The sequence below is a fragment of the Suncus etruscus genome, chromosome 7 (genome assembly GCF_024139225.1).
Source record: "Suncus etruscus isolate mSunEtr1 chromosome 7, mSunEtr1.pri.cur, whole genome shotgun sequence".
Lineage (NCBI taxonomy): Eukaryota > Metazoa > Chordata > Mammalia > Eulipotyphla > Soricidae > Suncus > Suncus etruscus.
Window position 1 is genome coordinate 51,288,586 of NC_064854.1, and position 24,055 is coordinate 51,312,640.

The following is a 24,055-nucleotide window of genomic DNA, read 5'->3' on the forward strand; positions in this document are numbered from 1 at the left end:
GGACGCCGGGGGATCGAACCGCGGTCCGTCCTAGGCTAGCGCAGGCAAGGCAGGCACCTTACCTCCAGCGCCACCGCCCGGCCCCATGTGCCAGTTTCTTTAGCCACTCATCTGTTGTCTGTGTCATCTGGGTTGTTTCCAGATTCTGACTATTAGAAATAGTGCTGCAATAAATGTAGATGTGCAGAAGCCATTTTTGTGTTCCTAGGGTATATCCCTAGGAGTGGTATTGCTGGATCATATGGGAGCTCAATTTTTAGTTTTTGAGGAATCTCCACATTGTTTTCCAGAAAGGCTGGACTAGAGGGCATTCCCACCAGCAGTGTATGAGAGTTCCTTTCTCCCCACATCCCAAGCCAGCACTGATTGTTCTTGTTCTTTGTGATGTGTGCCAGTCTTTGTGGCATGAGATGGTGTCTCATTGTTGTTTTGATTTGCATCTCCCTAATGATTTGTGATGTAGAGCAGTTATTCATGTGTCTTTTGGCAATTTGTATTTCTTCTTTGAGGAATTGTCTATTCATTTCTTATCCCCATTTTAAAATTTAAATTTGAATAAATTTAATAAATGTAAATCATTTAAAGCCAGTAGCGATAACTTTGAATTTTTTCTCCCTTCTCTCTCTTTCTCTCTCTACACACACACACATACACACACATACACACACACACACACACACACACACACACACACACACACACCTTCCCATCCTAGTGTCAGAGTAGTGTGTTTGTCACTAATCCTCTCTCTGTCATCCTGACTCCAAGGGAAGAGTGCCATCTAGTGAATCATCCGCATCATTGGCCAGCTCTGCCAAGTGAAGCATGCAGCATCAGCTCCTGAAACATAATTTGCTGTAAGATGACACCTCGCTATTAACCCAAAACAAAGGCCTCCCCCATCTTCCTCTTTCAGTTAAATCTCTCCTTTGATAGGAAAAAGCCCATTGGAAAGTACCTTTGTCTCTCTTGACCTTCTGCCTTCTGGTTTAAATTGAGGATATTAACCATAAAGAAAGAGCTCAGGCAGAGATATGACAAGAAGCCACTTATTAATCTTTCACCACTGCCTGCTTCTTCAATCCGTCTGCGTGGTGGCAGAAGTACGTTCCTTGGGGTGATCTCACAATTCGTGGGACTTACTTTACAACTTGCCACTAGGGAGCTGACCGCAAGCTAGGGTCTGGGCGCCCCTATCGGATCCGCTCTAGCACCCCTTGGTGCTGCAGCCTTCCCTCCCCATCAATCAGCCAGATGCCTGGATCCCCTGCTGCACAGGCTCTCCCCAGATGCACCTTGAGGCCTCTGCTTGGAGTGTCACTCGGAGCTTGAGTCGCTGCATCGACCCGGCTGCAGCGACCCACGCCTGGGGATCTCCCGCACCCGCCACAACGTGGAAACCCCGTGTCTTGGGTCACGCTCCGTCCTTCCAAGGACATGGGGGAGAGGAGATGGAGAACGAAGATGGGAAAAGCTCCGAGAAAGCACGTGTATTGGGGCCACCGCTTAGCACTCAAATCACCCCAGGCCCCGATTTGGGCAGCTTCTCCCCGTAGGTTTTCTCCCCCTCAGGGATGCGGTCTGGGATGGACAGGGGGCCGGGCAAGGCAGATGTCCGGGTCTTAGAGCGTCCCATTCGCCCAAGACACATGCATTGGGGTCCCCAACCTAGCACCCAGACCCTTCCTGCCCAGTCGGGGCTGGCCCCGCTTTATAGGACACAGGCCTGGCGCTGCAGGTTCCAAGACACTGAGAGGCTGGCCAAGGGGGCGGGGACTGAGTCTAGTGGGCGGGGCTACAGGCCGAGTTAGGGCGGGGCTTGGAGCAGAGGGAGCGTCTCCCGGGGGGAAGGGCCGGGGTTGAGTTGGGGCGGGGCTCAGGGCGGAGTCAGGGTGGGGCGGGGCAAGAGGGCCTAGAGGAGGGCTCGGCTCGCAGTATTGCCGGATTGGTGTCGGAGTCAGGGGGCGGGGCTCAGGCCAAATAGGGGCGGGGCTTAGGGAGGCTTTCGGTAGTGCCGAATTGGGTGTCGGGGCCAGGGGGCGGGGCTCAGGGCCAAATCGGGGCGGGGCTTGGGGCCGAGGGGACGCGGCTCGCGGTAGTTGCGGGGCGGGGCTCTGGAACATGGGGGCGTGGTTAGGGGATGTTGGGGCGGGGCTAGGGGCCGAGGGGCGGGGCGGGCGGCTCCCGCCGCGGGCAGCTGTGTGGCCGCCTCAGACCAGGCTCGAGAAACTGCGGGTGCGGAACTCTGTTCAGCGCCGCGCAGGTCCCCTCTGCCAGGACGCTCGGGTCGGCCTTGGAGGTCCCTGGGCGGGGCAGCCGAGGTGGGCCTGTGGCCTATAGGACGACGACGAAGCCAGCAACTTGCAGCCTGGCCGGCCAGATTGGCTCTGCCACACGCAGCGCCCACCGCCACCGGGCCAGGTTCCCCCAGCAAGCGCCCGGCCCAGGTGGCGGTTCTCCCTGGCCTGCCCTGTCCCCACTTCCCAAACCCAGGGCCACTAGTCCCATTTTCAAGTTTGCTGAGTCGCGTATGGCTGCCTGTCCCCACTTGCCCACGGGGATCATTCGAGGCTTAGAGGGGAATTGGAGCAAACGAGAGTCAGGAGTGGGGATCGAGAAAGATAAAGTTTTCAGGGGCCTTTGCCCTTGCTTGTCTCGCAGCTCCTGAGAGCTTCGTGAAGTAGGTGGGTGATAAATGGATCATTACAACTCCAGAAAGCCTACCTGAATCTATGGAATGAGAATGTGAACAATGTGAATGGCAAGAAATTGAGTGAAAAATGCCCAAATTCCTCAAGGAATAAATGCCAGTAAACTTTTATCCAGTGGATGGAGTGATAGTGTTAGGGAGGTGGCGAGGACCTGCCTCAAATCCTATCCACAACATAGTGTGCCAAAGTCTCACCTAGTGAGATCATTGACCACAGTTAGGTGTGGGCACCACACAAAATAGCTGTCAGGTGAAGTAGTAATGCTCTGGGCACAATGAAGTCCAAAGATGGGCCATAGCCGTATGTAAGGTAGCCAACTTCCTTAGCATCCCAACTGGACATGGTAACACATGACGACACTCTAGGAATTTTTGGACTTGGGAAATTGGTCCAAGGACAGGCTTTAGTCTACAGGGGTATTGTCCTGATTACTCCGTCTGAGTTCATGGAGGAAACCTTATTACCTAGGATTTTGGAGCCGTGAGCCCAACTAAGTCTGGGTTAGGTGAGGGAGGCTGGTATGGGTCCAGTAGAAGGGATCCTAGGAGGTTACCAGCCTAGTTTCCCAGGGAGTATTGGGTGAGTGCAGAGGCAGTTGGGGGAAAGGACAGGTGGAAGACTCAGGCAGGAGCCATATGACGCCAAGGGGCTCTCTGGGGGCTCTGGCTACACATATTGACCCCGTGAGACCACGACAGCGTATTAGACTTGTCCAGATATCCTGCCTCAGTATTTATCTCTTACGACTTTTTTCTTTAGCCACATGCATTTGCTGCTTTTCTTCTAGGAGCTTCTCGAGGGAGGTGAATTGGATGGGGAGATACATCTTGCCGCATCAGTCGATGTCCACCAGAATGCTCCACCGTGAACCACGTTACCACAGAAACGAAATAATAGCAATTTGTTTGTGAGCTCATGGGCGGAGCTCAGTGTCTCCAACTTCATTGGCCAGTGAGAAATCCAGAACGCTGCGTGAGCCCTGAACCCCACCCCACGTCAGTGGGATGATGACAACACAATGGGGACTGAGCCCGCACCTGTGTCACGTGTCTGGACAGGCACAAGAGATGCTCTGCAGCCACCATGCTCTCTCCCCAACATGGGGATTTGGAACGTCAATGCTCAGCGTGGAGGAGAGCAGAGTTCCCAAGGGAAAGCTCATCTTTTCTTGAACAGACCACACCATTCCTGCCTCTTCCAACCTCAGTCCAAGCTCCTTCCCAGGAATTAAGTCCAGGGATCCTCATTCTTTTTTTTTCTCTTGGGGGGGGGGGGGACACAGCTGTCAGTGCTCAGGGGTTCCTCCTGGCTCTATGCTCCAGAAATTACTCCTGGCAGGCTCTGGGGACCATATGGGATGCCGGGATTTGAACCACCATCCTTCTGCATGCAAGGCCCTTCCTCCATGCTATCTTTCCAGCCCCAGATCCTCATTCTTTTTTTTTTTTTTTTTTTTTTTTTTTTTTTTTGGTGTTTGGGTCACACCCGGCAGTGCTCAGGGGTTACTCCTGGCTGTCTGCTCAGAAATAGCTCCTGGCAGGCACGGGGGACCATATGGGACACCGGGATTCGAACCAACCACCTTTGGTCCTGGATCGGCTGCTTGCAAGGCAAACGCCACTGTGCTATCTCTCCGGGCCCCCAGATCCTCATTCTTAACCCTTCACTGTAGATCATTGCCCTTCAGATGTTTTTGTCTTTTTTTTTTTTTTTTTTTTTTTTTTTTTTTTTTTTTTGGTTTTTGGGCCACACCCGGTGACGCTCAGGGGTTACTCCTGGCTATGCGCTCAGAAGTCGCTCCTGGCTTGGGGGACCATATGGGACACCGGGGGATCGAACCGCGGTCCATCCAAGGCTAGCGCAGGCAAGGCAGGCACCTTACCTCTAGCGCCACCGCCTGGCTTTGTTTTTCTCATTTTTATTGTAAACATTCGATAACCTATTATAAAGAACTGCTTGCAGGCGTCTTTCATCTCAGCATCTCTAGTGGGGAGCAAATCCTTCACGAGAGAAAAACAGGTAACACTAGCGGAGCGGCCAAATATAAAATAATGAAACCACACACAGAGTATGTGGGGTCAACACATCTTCTGGCAGGGAGCTTTATAAGGGGAAAAACCAGTTATAGGTATAGAGAAGAATGTTTACAATCAGATAACAAAGTTTAACAGAAATCAATACTTGAGCTATGGGTGTGAGCCATAAGGATTCTGAGTTACAAAAGAGAAGGTTATAACTCAAGGCAGCTTTTTGCAAGCTTACTTCAAATGCGAAAGCAGGGATTATTAGCAAGTAAAAATATCTAGGAACATGGTCTTTACTGAGCTGGACTCTATTGTTTTAGAGGGCAAGTAAAGTAAGAAACCAAATCCCCTAATATGTGGTTCCTTTTTTTTTTTTTTTTTTTTGAGAAGAGTCAATAGCCCAGGATCTGCATTCTAGCTATTCCCTTGCTTACCAGAAACTGCAGCTGCAAGGGCATATTTGAAAAAGAGAAAAAATATCGTTTTTGCTTTTAGGTGCTAAATTTTATCCAGAAAGGGGGTTCTCTTAGTAATCTTTGGTGCTGGAATTTCTGAGCCAAATTATTTGATAGAGGCCATAATTTTGCCTGAGATTTTACAAAGGAGAGATAGCTAAATAATGACAGAAAATGTAATACCAATAATAGATTTTTCTCTTTGGGAATTCCTCAACTATCCACACAGGAGAAAAAGTGTCCACATCGGGCCTTTTGAGGAACCCCATGGGGGTTATTTCAGTTCTCCCCGTCAGGAAAATCTGGGGATATATCTGGTGGGCTGAGCTCCCCTAAAAGCTCGTGCATGCTGTGGCAAAGAACACTTACTATGGAAAGGGAGGAAGGAAGGATGGAAAGAAGGAAGGAAGGAAGGAAAGAAGGAAGGAAGGAAGGAAGGAAGGAAGGAAGGAAGGAAGGAAGGAAGGAAGGAAGGAAGGAAAGAGGGAATGAGGGAGGGTGGGAGAAAGGAAGGAAGGAAGGAAGGGAGGGAGGAAGGGAGGGAGGGAGGGAAGAAGGAAGGAAGGAAAGAAGGAAGGAAGGACGGAAGGAAGGAAGGAAGGAAGGAAGGAAGGAAGGAAGGAAGGAAGGAAGGAAGAAGGGACTGTTGAGAGAGAAGCCAAAGAAGACATGGTGTGCCTAAGTAGTTCCAAGAGCTCTATGGTAATGAAAGTTGTGCAGTGACAAAGGAATCTTTATTTTAGGAGCCAGAGTAATAGCATAATGGATAGGGTGTTTGCATTCCATGAAGACAAGCAGGGTTTGATCCCAAGCATCCTATATACTTTCCTGAGCATTGCTTGGAGTAATTCTTGAGTGAAGAGCCAGGAGTAACCCATGAGCATCAGCAACATTGGTGTTATCTAAGCCTTCCTCAAATCTTTATTTTAATAGTTAAATTACTGTCCTTCCCTTATTGCTATTGGGAGGATTTGGCATCCCATGCGCTTGGCTGTAATTCATATTTATTCAGTGATCACTGGGGTTACATAATTTTGCTTGTGGTACTTGTGCATTGCTCACCATGGACGATTCTCCTTCATTTGTAGTGTGTGGAGACATTGAATTGTATTGTTTCAGAAACCACAAGTCCCTGACAGCAGAGCTGTAGTTCAATACTAAGTGAATGTGGGCAGTATTTGGTATGGACTCAGGGCCCAGGCTTATAAGGCAGGCACCTTTAGCTAATGAAACATCTTCTGGACTCCCTACAGTTCATTTACAGTTTTAAATATTTTTACAGGACTGTGAAGATTTTTGGAGCAAGGTTGGAGGAGAAACAATATATTGTGCTGTGTATACTCTTATCCTTTTTTTTTTTTTAACAGCATGCCTTATTTTATAAGCCTGATGGGTAGAAAGAAAATACCTCAACCCAAAAATATTCAAGCCATAAAAAGTAGGCCAAGGAAACCACACTGTCTTCAAGGAAAAATGGGGGGAGGGGAGCAGGGGGGGGAAGAGAGAGAGAGAGAGAGAGAGAGAGACAGACAGACAGACAGACAGAGACAGACAGAGACAGACAGAGACAGAGAGAGACAGAGAGAGAAAAGGAGGGAGGGATGGAGAGAGGGAGGGAGAAGAAAAGGCCTGCCATTGAAGCAGGCAAGTAGTAGGACGGAGGAAGAGCAGAAGGAAGAATGAGAGGGTAACTGGGGACATTGGTGGCAGGAAATGTGTGCACTAGTGAAGAGTGTTGTACATTATATTATGAACTCAATCATGAACAACTTTATAACTATTTTATTTATATATTTATAATTATAATATATGTTTATCATATATTATGTATTTATTATTTAAAAAATGGCTGAGGGTCAGGAGTGATATAGTGGGTAGGGGCCTTGTTTTCCATGTGGATGAACTAGGTATAATATTTGGGATCCATGTATTTACTTAAGCTTACCAAGAATGATTCCTGAGTGCAAAACCAGGAGTAACCCCTGATCACAGCTCCAAAACAAAGAAATACATTAGCTAGAAAAATATCTCTTCCTAGTTCTGATGAAAGGAGAGACAGCAAAAGCTAAGTAAAGTTTTAGAAATGTCAGAAATTGTGCTACATGTTTAATACATTTTCTTCACTGAAGAGATGTGTAGCTTTTTATATCCGGATGGGCTAGCCTACTGTATTTATAGGAGAGCCTGATATACCTTTGGGAAAGAAATAGGTTGGGAGGTAGGTGGGAGTGCGTGTGGATGGGTGGGTGGGGCGGCTGGCTGGCTGGCTGGCTGAATGACTGGATGGATAGTTTAGATTGACTGATAGATGATAGGTAGGTAGATAGCTAGATGAAGCTAGATAGTGTGTGTGTTTGGATTCTAGAAACTGAGAACCCCATTAGGACTAGGTTGGTGTTCAATGATATATTGGGTTGGGCTGGTCTCTTTCTGTGTGAGACTCTCCAGAATGAGGTCATCCCAGAAATTTCCAGATGGCACTCCCACCCATTTCTAATGATTTTAGCAGAAATCCTGGAAGTGTGTTTCATTGAACCCTATTGAATTCAGTGCTCATCTTTAGACTAGTCCTTGCAACCTGAGATGGAATATACTATTGGATCAGCCTTTCATATGGTCATATGCAGATGGAATGGTGATTTACATATGAGATAGTTCCTGACATTCCTTCTAAACATAGAGGTCCTGTTAACAGAGAAAGAGAGGATGGACACAGAGAAAAAGGCAAGTGATAATGACCTCTACTACTACAGACACGAATCACACTGAGGCAGTGTTCCCCATAACAGACTGGCATGTGGGGACCAGAGATTCCTCTGGGTGTAATTGCCTCCCCCATTACTGGAAAGCCACTGTAGGACTTACTTTCTTGTGCTTCTGGCTCTCTAGGGCAGCAGGGCTGTCCTGGCCACTGTCTCTGCTATTCTTCTTCTTGTGCCTTTTGCCAGGGTTACAATCATTTTCTCTCTCATACAACCTCGATTGCAGAAAAACAAGGCAGTATGATGTTTTTTGTCTCCTTTTTGACATCCTGTTGACAAAGTTCTAATTGTCCCTAGAAAAGGACTCTGACATGAAAAGGCATAGAGTCCCCAATGACTATCAACTAAATTGGACCCAAACTTGTATGGGAAATGGGGAAACTTTTGTGTAGTTTAACTTGCCCTTTCTTACTCCAAATTCTGGGCCAAACCCATGGTGTATGCAGTAGATAAGTGAGCTTGTGAGTCATTGAAGATGGGTAGGAGGTGGGGTTCATCTCTTGCTTAGATCTTGGTTAGAGTCATTTTCACAGCTGGCTTCATTCTTACCTCTGGAACCTGAACTAACAGAAGCAAGTCAGATCACTAGACCTCATATCCCAGAATTTTGTTGGTATCACAGGCTTTCTCTCAGGAGAAGCCATAAAATCTAGATGCATCAAGAGCCCAAGAGTCCATGGCATTCACAATATCCGTGCGGGTCATGTTTATTGGATAGAACCTACTCTGTAGTTCACTTCAAGGTATCTTGAATTCTGGTCCTAAATTCATTCCAGAAAGCCTACATGATACTATGAAATCAGAATGTAAGGGCAATAAATTGAGTGAAAATTCCGAATTTCTCAAGAGTAAAAAAGACAGGAATAAACTTCACTAAATTTTTATCCAGTGGATGGAGTGATAAGAGTGTTAGGGAAGTTGTGAGGATCTGCCTTTAATCCTTTGCATGACAAAGTGTCCCAAACTCTCACCTGTGAGATCTCTGAGCAGTTTGGTGTGGGCACCAAACAAAGTAGCTGCCAGATGAAGTGGTAATTGTTTGGATACAATGAAGTCCAAAGATGGACCATAGCAGTATGTAGGGTAGCCATCTTCCCTAGTATCCCAACTAGACAGGGTAACACATGAGTAAAAGCAAATAAGAGAATCTAGGACCTTGTGGACTTGTGAAATTGCTTCAAGGACAGGCTCTAGTCTATAGGGGCATTGTCCTGTTTCCTCCTCCTCTGAGTTCATGGAGGAGTCCTTTTTTTTTATAATTATCTTTATTTAAACACCGTGATTACAAACATGATTATAGTTGTATGATTACAGTCATGTAAAGAACACCCCCCTTCACCAGTGCAACATTCCAACCACCAATTTCCCAGATCTCCCTCCTCCCCACCCCCCTACACCTGTACTCGAGACAGGCTTTCTACTTCCCTCATTCATTCACATTGTTATGATAGTTTTCAGTGTAGTCATCTCTCCAACTGCACTCATCACTCTGTGTGATGAGCTTCATGTCATGAGCTGCACCTACCAGCCCTCATCTCTCTTGTCTCTGAGATACTGTTAAAAATGTCTTTCATTTTTCTTAAAGCCCATAGATGAGTGAAACCATTCTGCATCTTTCTCTCTCCCTCTGACTTACTTCACTCAGCATAATAGATTCCATGTACATTCATGTATAGGAAAATTTCATGACTTCATCTCTCCTGATGGCTGCATAGTATTCCATTGTGTATATGTACCACAGTTTCTTTAGCCACTCATCTGTTGAAGGGCATCTTGGTTGTTTCCAGAGTCTGGCTATTGTAAATAGCGCTGCAATGAATATAGGAGTAAGGATTTTTGTATTGTATTTTTGTGTTCCTCGGGTATATTCCTAGGAGTGGTATAGCTGGATCTTATGGAAGCTCAATTTCCAGTTTGTGAAGGAAATCTCTATATCGCTTTCCATAAAGGTTGTACTAGACGGCATTCCCACCAGCAGTGAAAAAGAGTTCCTTTCTCCATGGAGGAGTCCTTATGACATTTACCCAGGATTTTGGAATCCTGTGTCCAAAGAGGTCTGGGGTAGGTGAGGGGAGGCTGGTATGGGTCTAGAGAGGGGATCCTGGGGAGTCACCAGCCTAGTTTCTCAGGGAATAGTAGGTGAGGGCAGAGGCAGTTGGGGGAAGGACCAGTGGAAGACTCAGGCAGGAGCCATAGACGCCAAGGGGCTCATTCTGGGGGCACTGGCCACACACACTGAACCCGTGGTTCCAGGACAGTACTTTAGGCTTGTCCAGACATCCTGCCTCAACATTTATTTCTTACTATTTTGGGGGCTCTAGTCATTTCCATTTGCTGCTTTACTTCTAGGAGCTCCTCGAGGGAGGGGAATTGGGATGGGGATTGGAGGTGTACCTTGCCTGACCAGTGGGTGTCCACCAGAATCCTCCACAGTGAACCATGTTACCTACCACAGAAACGAAATAACGCACTTTCTATGTGAGCTCATGGGCGGAGCTCAGTGTCTCCAACCTCATTGGCCAGTAAGAAATCCAGAACTCTGCGTGAGCCCTGAACCCCACCCCACGTCAGTTGGATGATGACAACACAATGGGGACTGAGCCCGCACCTGTGCCACGTGTCTGGACAGGCAGAAGAGATGCTCTCCAGCCACCATGATCTCCCCAACATGGGAATTTGGAATGCCATTGTCCAGCGTGGAGGAGAGGGGAGTCCCCAAGAGAAAGCATGTCTTTTACTGAACAGACCAGACCATTCCTGCCTCTTCCAAGCTCAGTCCATGACTTTCTCTTTCCCAGGAATCAAGCTCAGGTATCCTCATCCTTAACCCCTTCATTTTAGCCATTCTCCTCCGGACCTTTTTCTCATTTTATTGTTAACATTCCATGAACTGTTATAAAGGACACAAAAGGAAGGAAAGAAAGAAAAGAAAGGAAAGAGAAAGAAAGAAAGAAAGAAAGAAAGAAAGAAAGAAAGAAAGAAAGAAAGAAAGAAAGAAAGAAAGAAAGAAAGAAAGAAAGAAGAAAGAAAGAAGAAAGAAATAAAGAAAGAAAGAAAGAAAGAAAAAGAAAGAAAGAGAAAGAGAGAGAGAAAGAAAGAAAGAAAGAAAGAAAGAAAGGAAAGAAAGAAAGAAGAAAGAAAGAAAAAGAAAGAAAAAGGAAAGAAAGAAAGAAAGAAAAAGGAAGGAAGGAAGGAAGGAAGGAGGGAGGGAGGGAGGGAGGGAGAGAGGGAGGGAGGGAGGGAGAGAGGGAGGAGGGAGGAAAAATGAGGAGGAATAGGAGGAGTACTTGCGCACTGCTGAGTGATAAGTCAAAAAAAGACATGGTGTGCCTGAGTAGTTCCAAGAGCTCTATAATAGTGAAGGTTGTATAGTGACAAATCTTTATTTTAGGGGCCAGAATGATAAGTATAATGCATAGGGTCTTTGCAGTCCATGAAGCTAACCAAGGCTTGATCATGAGCGTCCCATATATTCTCCTGAGCATTGCTTAGAGTAAATCTTGAATGAAGAGCCAGGAGTAACCCATGAGCATCAGCATCATTGGTGTTATCCTAGCCCTCTTCAAATCTTTATTTTAATAAAATCAATATTCTTCCCTTTGTTGCTGTTAGGACGACTTGGCATATGTAATTCATATTTTATGTAGTGCTCACTAGGGGCATAATGATTTGGTGTGGTATGTATTCACAGCTCACCATGGACTATTCTCCTTCATCTGTAATGTGTGTGGACACATTAAATTGTATTGTTTCAGAAAACACACTATTTTGTTGCCACAGGTCGCTGACAGCTGAGCTGCAGTTCAATGCTAAGTGAATGCAGGTAGTATTTGGTTTGGATTCAGAGCCTCAGGCTTGTAAGGCAGGCACCTTTAGCTATTGAAATATTTTCTGGACTCCCACAAATTCATTTACAGTTTTAAATATTTTTACAGGACTGTGAAGATTCTGGAGCAAGGTTGGAGGAGAAACAATATTTTGTACTGTCTATACACTTATTTTTTTTTTGAGCAGCATGTTTTATAAGCCTGATTGATAGGAAAAAAAATACCTCAACCCACAAGGTTGGCCAAGGAAACAACACTGTCTTAAAGGAAAAAGGAAAGTAGGGAAGGGAAGTAAAGGAAAGTAAAAGGACTGCACAGATACAGGCTAGGGGAGGGCAGAGAAAGGGCAGGAGGGAGAATGAGAGGGAAACTGGGGACTTCTGTGGTAGGAAATGTGCAGTGGTGAAGGGTGTTGTAAATTGTGTGATGGGAATTCAATCATGACCAACTTTATAACTATTTTATTTATATATTTACAATATAATACATATTTATAATATTTATTATTTAAAAATGGCCAATGGGCTGGAGCTTTAGTAGAGTGGGTAGGGACCTTGTTTTTCATGCGGCTGACCTAGGTATAATACTTGGAATCCCATATAGTCCCCTAAACTCACCAGGATTGATTCCTGAGTGCAGAACCAGGCATATCCCCTGATAACAGCAGCATGTTGCTCCAAAACAAAGAAAAAACATTGCAGGAAAATGGTTCTTCCTAGTTCTGATGAGAAGAGTGAAAGCAAAAGCTAAGAAAAGTTTTAGAAATTTGAGAAATTGTGCTAAGTGTTTAATATGTATTTTCTTCACTGGAAAGAGGTGTTTGTACTTACACAAATCTATTGGTAGCCTACTATACCCTGTTGAGCTAGCCTATTATAGTTGTAGGCGAGATCCTACTATATGAGAATATGAGAGAGGAGAGATCGGAAGAGAGAGAGAGAGAGAGAGAGAGAGAGAGAGAGAGAGAGAGAGAGAGAGAGAGATCAATAGGTAGGTAGGTAAGTTTAATGTTCTTTGGGTGTTCGGTTGAGGTTTAGTTATCCCACAGTTCCCAGAAGGGAAAGGAATGTCCCATATCCCCTATCTGGGAAGCACAGGAGAAGCTGGTTTGGTAATAATCCCCCACAATAAGTAATCTACACAAATATGGGTGTTATTAACAGGCAAGAAAATTCACACTGCAAGCTGTTCACCCACAAACCAGTCTCTCCACCACATGGAACTACAAGCCTAGATGACTGCTCCCAGCTAAGCTCTCCTGCCTTCTATTTATTGAGATCCAATCAAAGCCCCTCCCCTGGGGGGGGCAGAAAAAGCCAGATAAAAGACAATGGGAAAACAAGATCAAAGAAAATAATTAAGATACAAATGAGAAATATTATATATATATATCTTTATTTAAGCACCATGATTACAAGCATGTTTTAAGTTGGGTTTCAGTCATAAACAGATTAACCTCTTTCATCAGTGCAACATTCCCACCAATGCACACACACACACCCCCGCACCCCTGCCTGTATTTGCGCCAGGCATTGAGGTAGAATGCCTCTTGCAAATGAGAAATATTTGATGCAAATGGGAACTATTTCAAAGGCCTCCATTTACCGCATATTTCCCCCTTTCTAATTCTCTAAAAATTAAAACAAAATAGAAAATAAGTAATAGGCCCCAAAATGACAAAGGAAAAACTAAACTAAATGAATAGTAATAATTTGCATAGGTGCATCAAAAAGAAAAATGTAAAGAAAAAATGTTAGGCTTAAAAACAGGGTGTTCTTACCCATAAACATGAGTCAAGGAACCAACTACAGGCTCCAGACTATTTTACAATTCCCAAAGCACATTTTGCAAAGTTCTCAAAAAGTCTTCCTTTGTAGACCAGATGATAAAGGCGGAATTCAGCGATCATGGATCTGGAGATGATGAAGATCCTATGAAGCAATCGGAGAATCACACAGTAATCCACAGTTAGAGATCTTAGGAGGAGATGTAAGGTAGTCAGCTTTGCAGGCAAGATCAAGTTTATTTTCAGGTCATAATTCGGGTGGCATGAAAGTTCATGTTAGGGCTGATTTTGAGCCTGTTCCTGGAAGATGGTAGATGCACCCTGAATAAAACTGCAGTATCTCTTCATTCTTACCCAGAATCCATGCAGAAATCCATGATAAATCCGAAAATGAGGTACAAGGTATAGGAAAGTTTGGCTAATTATTGATTGATGGGAGCTCAAGTCAAATTACCAAGACAAGATGTTTCAGGTGGAGAACCTCCCTGTTTCAAGGAAAAAAAGAGATTCCATCCTAATGGATAGAAACTCCTTTCTGTACCTACAATTTTTCCGATTTAATGCGCCCATGCAAAAATCTTACCACAAATTACAAAGGAAAGTAATCAGGATAATGATGATAAATCAACAAGACCAATAACTCGATTTTAGAAAAAATAAAGCTAAAAAATGATATCTAAAGTAGAGTCCTACAAGTAAAATTAAAAACAGGGGGAGAGGGGCTGGAGAGATAGCATGGAGGTAAGGCGTTTGCCTTTCATGCAGGAGGTCATTGGTTCAAATCCCGGTGTCCCATATGGTCCCGGTGCCTGCCAGGAGCAATTTCTGAGCCTGGAGCCAGGAATAACCCCTGAGCACTGATGGGTGTGACCCAAAAACCACACACACACACACACACACACACACACACACACACACACACACAAACAGCGAGAGAACTATGATTATATAAGAAAATAGGAAGTAGAGGCATTTACAAATCAAAGAAATACACTCATATGAAATATACACAAGAGGCCAGTATCTTTGAGTCCATTTGAAAATGATCTGGAAAGAAGAATCTGGAAAGCTGTTTCAGCCATCAATGGAGTCTTGAGGAGTCTGAGCAAATGGTTCTTAACTGTCAGTGGCAAGCAGAACTCTGAAAGCTGTGGATCTCTTCAAAAGGCCAAACCCAGAAGCTTGTAGCAGTGTATGGAGGAGATAACTGGAGAAGATGAGGGAGTTTCTGTATGGAGAAAGTTAAGGGCTGAGGGAAGAGAGAATTAGTTCTGGCAGAAAGCATCTATCAGTTATGAGAGAAGGGAGGAAGAAAAGGCTTCTATACATATTATACAATATACACAATATAGATGAACAAAAGACAATACAAACAATGAACAGAAATAAAGGTGGCCATTACAAGAACGCACACCCGGGGCTGGAGAGATAGCATGGAAATAGGGCATTTGCCTTGCATGCAGAAGGACAGTGGTTCGCATCCCGGCATCCCATATGGTTCCCTGAACCTGCCAGGAGCAATTTCTGAGCATAAAGCCAGGAGTAACCCCTGAGCGCTGCCAGGTGTGATCCCAAAACAAAAACAAACAAAAAATAAATATACACTCTCTGTACACACATTTAACCAAAATTTCAATTGAAATGGATTCAAAGGTAACGAATGAAAAAGCCAGCTGGAACAATTTAGAGTGCTTCAAAATGTAATAGCCAGCAAACTAGGTAGAAGAATTAATTCAAAATAACAAAAATGTCTTCCAAAAATTAAGAAAAGCAGACCTGGGCCCGGAGAGATAGCACAGTGGTGTTTGCCTTGCAAGCAGCCCATCCAGGACCTAAGGTGGTTGGTTCGAATTCCGGTGTCCCATATGATCCCCCGTGCCTGCCAGGAGCTATTTCTGAGCAGACAGCAAGGAGTAACCCCTGAGCACTGCCGGGTGTGGCCCAAAAACCAAAAATCAAAAAAAAAAAAAAAAGAAAAGAAAAGCAGACCTGAAAGAGAATTTCCTGTATAAAATAGGCATGGAGAATACTACTCAGAATACTGAATCATAAATCTATAATAAATTGAGAATTGTTGAAGAGCACTGAAAAAGGAGTCCACATCAAAAAGTATTTTTTTATCAAAATTATGCATCCAGTTTTTTTTTTTTTTTTTTGGTTTTTGGGCCACACCCGGCGATGCTCAGGGGATACTCCTGGCTGTCTGCTCAGAAATAGCTCCTGGCAGGCACGGGGGACCATATGGGACACCGGGATTCGAACCAACCACCTTTGGTCCTGGATCGGCTGCTTGCAAGGCAAACGCCGCTGTGCTAACTCTCCGGGCCCTGCATCCAGTTTCTATCCTGCAAACCAAACTGAGGGAAAAGGAAGAAGAAATATCAGAAAACTATAAAACTTAAAACTGACTATAAGAATATATTATAATATTAAGATATGGACCAACATCAACAAATGCAGAAGTTCTTTTTCAGGTATCCCTGTGAAGAAAAAAATTATGAAAATTTTCTAAATAAAAATATTATATAGAAGTCATAAGTAAATGCAATCAAAAAAAATATGAGCGGGCCGGCGAGGTGGCGCTAGAGGTAAGGTGTCTGCCTTGCAAGCGCTAGCCAAGGAAAGGACCACGGTTCAATCCCCCGGCGTCCCATATGGTCCCCCCAAGCCAGGGGCAATTTCTGAGCCCGTAGCCAGGAATAACCCCTGAGCATCAAACGGGTGTGGCCCGAAAAAAAAAAAAAAGAAAGAAAAACGTGACAGAAATTCACCAGGAGAATCACTGAAGTGTGTGTTCAGCGATTTCAAACCTTTTCTGCAATCATATTTGTGGAAAAAGTTGTAGAACTTTAATATAAACTGTAAAAGGAGGGAAATAATTAGCTGGAAAAAAGTCAAATCAGTCATTTAAAGTCTCCATGAAGAATAAAGCTGAAGACTTTACTGAAGTATTGGATATTCTTTTGATCTTCCTGTCATCAAATATAATTCAATGTTGTCTTGAAGCATATTTACAATATGATGTACAATGTCTGAAATAAATTGCACCATACTGGCTTGACATTGATAATAAATTGTATTTTAGTCTCATCTTTTGACTCAAAGGTGAATTTTGATAAGCTGAAGTCTTCCAAAGGAAAATCCACATGTTTTTAGTTTTTTAATTTGATTGCTATCAAAAGTAGAGCATTTCAAATGTATTATCAATGCTGGTGGTAATTTCCATATATATGCTATCTTAAAAAAATCCCTTTTAGTGTTGCAGAAGTTGCAGTAGACTTTGTCGCCATCTCTCAACTCTTCTTTTTTTGAAAAAGTCATTAAGAAAGTCTTGTACATTTATCTGTAGATGTTACTTGCAGGGATAAATAAACAAACATCTCATAAACCTCAGATTTTTTTTGTGTGGCACATGACGCAATGCAGTATAGATTTTAACTGTCCTTGAAAAAGATGGGGCTGGGAAGGTGGCGCTAGAGGTAAGGTGTCTGCCTTGCAAGCGTTAGCATAGGACAGACCGCAGTTCGATCCCCTGGCATCCCATATGGTCCCCCCCAAGCCAGGGGCGATTTCTGAGCGCATAGCCAGGAGTAACCCCTGAGCGTCAAACGGGTATGGCCCAAAAACCAAAAAAAAAAGGAAAAAAGATAATAAATAACAGACTCATGAGACTGCGTTCTTGCCTGGATTACTTAGAAATTTCAGTGTCATGGGGCCGGGAAGGTGGTGCTAGCGTAGGATGGACCGTGGTTCGATCCCCGACGTCCCATATGGTCCCCCCAAGCCAGGGGCGATTTCTGAGCGCATAGCCAGGAGTAACCCCTGAGTGTCAAATGGGTGTGGCCCAAAAACCAAAAAACAAACAAACAAACAAACAAAAAAAGAAATTTCAGTGTCCATATGGTGATTAACACTTCCTGTCACAGAATTTTCTTGTCTATTAACTTTAATCAAATCCAGGTATAGGCCATCTATGGCCTACATCAATAATTCGTGTGGATCTTGTTGATGTGTCCAGCAAACTGGTCATTAAGTTTACCAATAGCCATTTTGAAGCTTTTGGGGTTAATATGTCTGTGATATCCATTTCCCATAGTTTTGATGATCTGGCCAAATTCTTTTGCTAATTTTCCCCTATGTCCCAAAGAATTATTTCTGTTAATGTCCTCTTTATAATAATCCTGATAAAAAAATACTGTCATATTTAGAATATTATACAGACATTGCAATACTGAATTCATGTAGCATGAATTTTGAAGTCCAGTTAGAAAAAGTTTCTGTCTCTCCTCTTGTGTCCCAGGGTATCGGGGCTGATCACCATTAACAGTCTCACTTAAATTGTGAGGTGTGAGTGCTAAGTCTTTGTTACCTGTTGAGGAGGTTTACACAATTATACTGTTGTTGTCACTCTCTCTCTCTCTCTCTCTCTCCTCTCTCTCTCTCTCTCTCCCCTCTCCTCTCTCTCTCCTCTCCTCTCCTCTCTCTCTCTCCTCTCCTCTCCTCTCTTCTCCTCTCTCTTCCTCTTTCTCTCCCCTCTCTCTCCCTCTCTCTTTCTCTCTCCCTCTCTCTTCCTCTCTCTCCCCCTCTCTCTCTCCTTCTCTCCTTCTCTCTCCCCCTCTTGTCTCTTTCCCTCTCTCCCTATCTCTCTCCCTCCCTCTCGGTTTTTGGGTTACACCCCAATAGCACTCAGGGGTTACTCCTGGCTCTACGCTCAGAAATCGCTCCTGGCAGGCTCGGGGATATAAGATGCCGGTATTCAAATTACCATCCTTCTGCATGCAAGGCAAACACCCTACCTCCATGCCATCTCTCTGGCCCCTGTTGTCAGTTTCTTGAGTGGTTTGTATTTGATCTGAAGGAGGGTTTGCAGTCACAGGTGTCTGCGCCTTGTCATCTGTGATTGCTTGGTTTCTGATAACTTCTTGGCAGAGTTGTCATCTGTGGAAACATAAGCATATTCTTTCCCCCCTAATGAGGAGACGACCAGAAATCCATTTATCATCAACCTTAATCCAAACAGTGGTATAGATTGTTTCCATTTTCTAAATGCCTTCTTTAAAATGCCTGTCAGCTGCAGTGTACGATTCTCCTTGTGGTAAATTCAGGTAGTTTAATGTAAATAAAGTAAAAAACAAAAGGTCAGTTGGTGGCAAACCTCTTTTTATGTATTTTATTAATAGAGTTTTTTAAAGTCCTGTGAGTCCTTTCCACAGTGGCTTGTCCACACAGTTATGGGGTATTTTTTTTGGGGGGGGGCACACCCAGTGATGCTCAGGGGTTACTCCTGGCTATGCGCTCAAAAATTGTTCCTGGCTTAGGGGACACCAGGGAATCGAACTGCGGTCCGTCTAGGTTAGCCACGTGCAAGGCAAAAATGCCCTACCGCTACACCACTGCTTTGGCCCCAGGGTGTTCTTATATGCTTAATTTGCCACTCTTTACAAAAGAATTCAAAAGTTTTACTGATGTGAGGCCATTATCAGTCTTAATGAAATAGGGTATTATCATCACAGAAAAACACTGCAGTAGAAAGGTGCAGACTGATTTAGCCCTTTGTGATGACATAGGTATTGCCCATATAAATTAGGAATATGTGTCCACCACAACATGAAGATAGGTATTTTTTGTTTGTTTGTGTTTTTCTTTTTGTTTTTGGGCCACACCCGGCGGTGCTCAGGGGCTACTCCTGGCTGTGTGCTCAGAAATAGCTCCTGGCAGGCACGGGGGACCATATGGGACACCGGGATTCGAACCAACCACCTTTGGTCCTGGATCGGCTGCTTGCAAGGCAAACGCTGCTGTGCTATCTCTCCGGGCCCTTTTTTTTTTTTTTTTTTAAAGTCTGTGTAGGGGCCCGCGAGGTGGTGCTAGAGGTAAGGTGTCTGCATTGCAAGCGCTAGCCAAGGAAGGACCGCGGTTCGATCTTCTGGCGCCCCATATGGTCCCCCCAAGCCAGGGGCAATTTCTGAGCACTTAGTCAGGAGTAACCCCTGAGCATCAAAGGGGTGTGGCCTGAAAAACAAAACAAAAAAAAATTGAAAAAAAAAAAAGTCTGTGTAAGTAACATCCATCTGCTAAAATTCATTAGTCTGTATATATCTCTAGGATTCGCTCTGGCTATGTGAGTTTTTTTTTTTTTTTATTTAGGGGTGCACATATGTCACATTCCTCCACAACTCGCCTGGCCTGCCTTCATGGTATATGATAGTTCACATGTAGACGGTGAGCATTTGTATGAAGAGTTTCATGTTCTGGGCCGGGCGGTGGCGCTCGAGGTAAGGTGCCTGCCTTACCTGCGCTAGCCTAGGAGACGGACCGCGGTTCGATCCCCCGGCGTCCCATATGGTCCCCCAAGCCAGGAGCGACTTCTGAGCGCATAGCCAGGAGTAACCCCTGAGCGTCACCGGGTGTGGCCCAAAAACCAAAAAAAAAAAAAAAAAAAAAAAGAGTTTCATGTTCTTCAGAAGGAATTTTAAATACAGCCATTGCCAATTGTTCAGCACTTCTTCCCCAAGCCATTGGTCCTGGTAGTCCTGAATGCGCTCTAATATGGGTTATGAAGATGCGCTCAGATCGTTTCTAGAGAACATGTTATAATTGTTTAATAAATTCTGTGTTATCAGGTTATTGGCATTGAGGGACACTGTAGTGATGACAGGGAACAGATCCACCACATAAGCAGAGTCACTTACAATGTTACATGATTCCCCGTTATGTGGAAGAGCAAATAAGTCAGGGTGGCTAGTTCCACCTGTTGGGCAGACTTGTAGTTAGTAAAACTATTTTCATTGAATCTCCAGAAATACCCACTTTCCTACTGGTTGATCCATCTATATAAAACACCTGTGCATCAGGTATTGGAGATGACTAAATAATCGAAGAAAAAACCAACAGGTTTTTTGTTTTTAAAAAGGTCCCAAATCTCTGGGTAATGGGAAGATATTTCTCCTGAGCTTTATGAAGAGATTTATTGAGAGGCAGGACTGATTCAATTTCCTTTTTTGGCATTGGTAGTACTATTGTATCTGAGTCATAACCCAACAGAGAAACTGTTCTGATCCTTGCTTTGATGATAAGTGCAGAAATCAGTTCTAAATAAGACAATACAGTGTGACATTGCTTATTATGCAGATAAACGCATTCTAAAGGTCTTGATAGTTGAGTAAGTGTGGCTGTGGGGAACTCTTTAGTCAGGAAAAATCAAATGAAACACCTTCTTTCCAGGTACAAACCTAGAAAGAAAGAATTTTTGTATATGTGCTGCTGAAGCGAGCACGAAAAGCTGATGAACACAGATGCAAAGAATCTCAACAAAATTCTGGCAAATAGGATTCAATGCCTCATCAAGAAGGTCATACACCATGGTCAAGTAAGATTCAAAGAATGCAAGAATGGTTTAACATATGTAAATCAATCAACATAATATACCATATCAACAAAAAAATAAAAACCATATGATCATATCAATAGATGCAGAGAAAGCATTTGATAAGGTCCAACACCCTTTCTTGAATAAAAAAAATCTCATCAGGATGGGGATGGAAGGAACTTTTTATTGTTTTGTTTTGTCTTTGAGTCACACCTGGCAGCACTCAGGGGTTACTACTGGTTCTACACTCAGAAATCACCCCTAGCAGGCATGGGGTTGCCATATGGGATGCCTAGATTCGAGTCACTTTCCTTCTGGATGTAAGGCAAATGCCCTACCTCCATGCTATCTCTCTGGCCCCAGGAACTTTTCTCAATATACTCAAGGCCATCTACCACAAGCCAATGGCAAATATTATTCTTTTTTTTTCAAATATTATTCTCAATGGAGATAAACTAAAAGCATTTCCTCTAAAATCTGGTACAAGATAAGGCTGCCCTCTCTCACCTAGTGCTGGAAGTTCTTGCCATAGCGATTAGGCAAGAAAAAGATATTAAGATATCCAGATAGGAAAGGAAGAAGTCAAGTTCTCAATGTTTGCAGATGACATGATACTATATTTAGAAAACCCTAAAGACTCTACCAAAAAGCTTCTAGAAAAAATAGATTCATATAGCAAAGTGGCAAGCTACAAAATTAACACACAAAAATCAATGGCCTTCTTATACACCAATAATGATAGGGAAGAAATGGACATTTAAAAAAAAACAGCCCCATGCACATTAGTGTCACACAAACTCAAATATCTTGGAGTCAACATAACTAAAAACATGAAGAATCTATACAAAGAAAACTATCGAACTTGCTTCAGCAGCATATATACTAAAATTGAATGATACAGAGATGATTAGCATGGCCCCTGCACAAGGATGACATGCAAATTTGTGATGTGTTCCATATTTAAAAATAAACAAAGAAAACTACAAAACCCTGTTTCAAGAAATAAAAGAGGACACAAGGAAATGAAGATACACACTCTGCTCATGGATTGGCAGGATTAACATCATTAGCAATACTGCCCAAAGCATTATACAGATTTAATGTAATCCCTCTAAGGATACCCATGATATTTTTCGAAGAAGTGGATCAAACACTCCTTAAGATACCCACGAATAGCAAGAGCAACCTTTGGGAATAGGAGAAAGGGAGGCATCATTTTCCGAAACTTTAAATTGTATTACAAAGCTATAGTCATTAAAACAGCTTGGTACTGGAATAAAGACACTTTCAGATCAGTGGAAGACTTGAGTATTCAGAGAATGTACCCCAAATATACAATCAGTTAATCTTTGATAGGGGCAAAAAATGCGAAATGGAGCAAGGAAAGCCTCTTCCACAAAGTGGTGTTGGAGCAACTGGTCAGCCACTTGCAAAAAAGCAAACTCAGACCTCCATCTAACACCATGCACAAAAACCCAGATGGATTAAAGACAATGATATCAGACCCAAAACCATAAGGCATATTGAACAACACATAGGTAAAACACTCCATGACATTGAGACTAAAGGCATCTTCAAGGCAGAAACAGCACTCTCCATGCAAGTGGAAACAGAGATTAAACAGATGGGACTATATTAAGCGAAGAAGCTTCTGCACCTCAAAAAGAAATAGTGGCTAGGATACAAAAGCCACTCCACAGATTGGGAGAAACTATTCATCCAATACCCTTCAGACAAGGGGCAAATATTTAAGATATACAAGTTGCTGACAGAACTTAACAAAAATATAACCCCATCAAAAAATGGGGAGAAGAAATGAATAGACACTTCCTCAAAGAAGAACTACAAAAAAGACACATGAAAAAATGTTCCACATCATGTATCTTCAGGGAGATGCACATCAAAACAACAATGAGGTACCATCTCACACCACAGAGACTGGCACACATCACAAAGAACAAGATCAATCAGTGCTGGCAGAGATGTGAGAGAAGGAACTCTTATTCACTGCTGGTGGGAATGCCTTCTAGTCCAGCCTTTATGGAAAATAATATAGAGATTCCTCAAAAAGCTAGAAATTGAACTCTCATATGAACCAGCTATACCACTCCTAGGGATATGCCCTAGTAACACAAAAATACAATTCAAAAATCCCTTCTTTACAACTATATTCATTGCGGCACTAATTACAATAGCCAGACTCTGGAAACAACCAAGATGTCCTTCATCAGATGAATGGCTAAAGAAACTGTGGTACATATACACAATGGACTATTATGTAGCCTAGCCGTCAGGAGAGATGTGGATGTACATGAAATTTATTATGCTGAGTGAAATAAGTCAGAAGGAGAGAGAGACACACACAGAATAGTCTCACTCATCTATGGGTTTTAAGAAAAATTAAAGACATTATTGTAATAAGGTCCAGAGAGAATAGAGTTAAGGGCCGGAGGGGCCAGAAGGACCAGCTCACAATATGAAGCTCACTACAGAGAGTGGTGAGTGCAGTTAGGGAAATAATTACACTAACAACTAGCATGACAGTGTTAAAGAATGAGAGAAATAGAATGCCTGCAGGGATGGGGGAGGATAGAGGGTGTCATTGATGGTAGGAATGTTGCAATGGTGAACAGGGGTGTTCTGTTTATGACTGAACCCCAACTACAATCATGCTTTTAATCATGGTGCTTAAATAGGATTTTAAAATAAAATAAAATTGCAAATGAACTGCAGGGAGTCCAGGAGATGTTTCAGTAGCTAAAGGTGACTGCCTTACAAGCCTGAGGCTCTGAGTCCAAACCAAATACTGTCCACATTCACTTAACATTGAACTGCAGTCTGCTGTCAGGGACCTGTGTCACCAAAATAGTGTATGTGGTTTCTGCAATAATACAATTCAGTGTGTCCAACCACTACTAATGAAGGAGAATCGCCCATGGTGAACTGTGCAGAAGTACCACAACCAAATTGTGTGACCCCAGTGAGCATTCATAAAATATGAATTACTGCCAACCATATGTGATGCCAAGTCTCCAAATAGCACAAAGGGAAGGACATTAATTTAAATATTAAAAAAAAATGTTGAGAGGGGCCGGAGAGATAGCAGGGAGGTGAGGCGTTT

The 24,055-nt window shown here is 43.5% G+C and overlaps 1 non-coding gene across 1 annotated transcript; it reads left to right on the forward strand.

The window, feature by feature from the left end:
* Nucleotides 1-21,796: 21,796 nt before the first annotated feature.
* Nucleotides 21,797-21,898, forward strand: LOC126015252 (U6 spliceosomal RNA). The gene has a single exon (XR_007498138.1). It is a non-coding gene; the product is annotated as a U6 spliceosomal RNA (small nuclear RNA).
* Nucleotides 21,899-24,055: the final 2,157 nt, after the last annotated feature.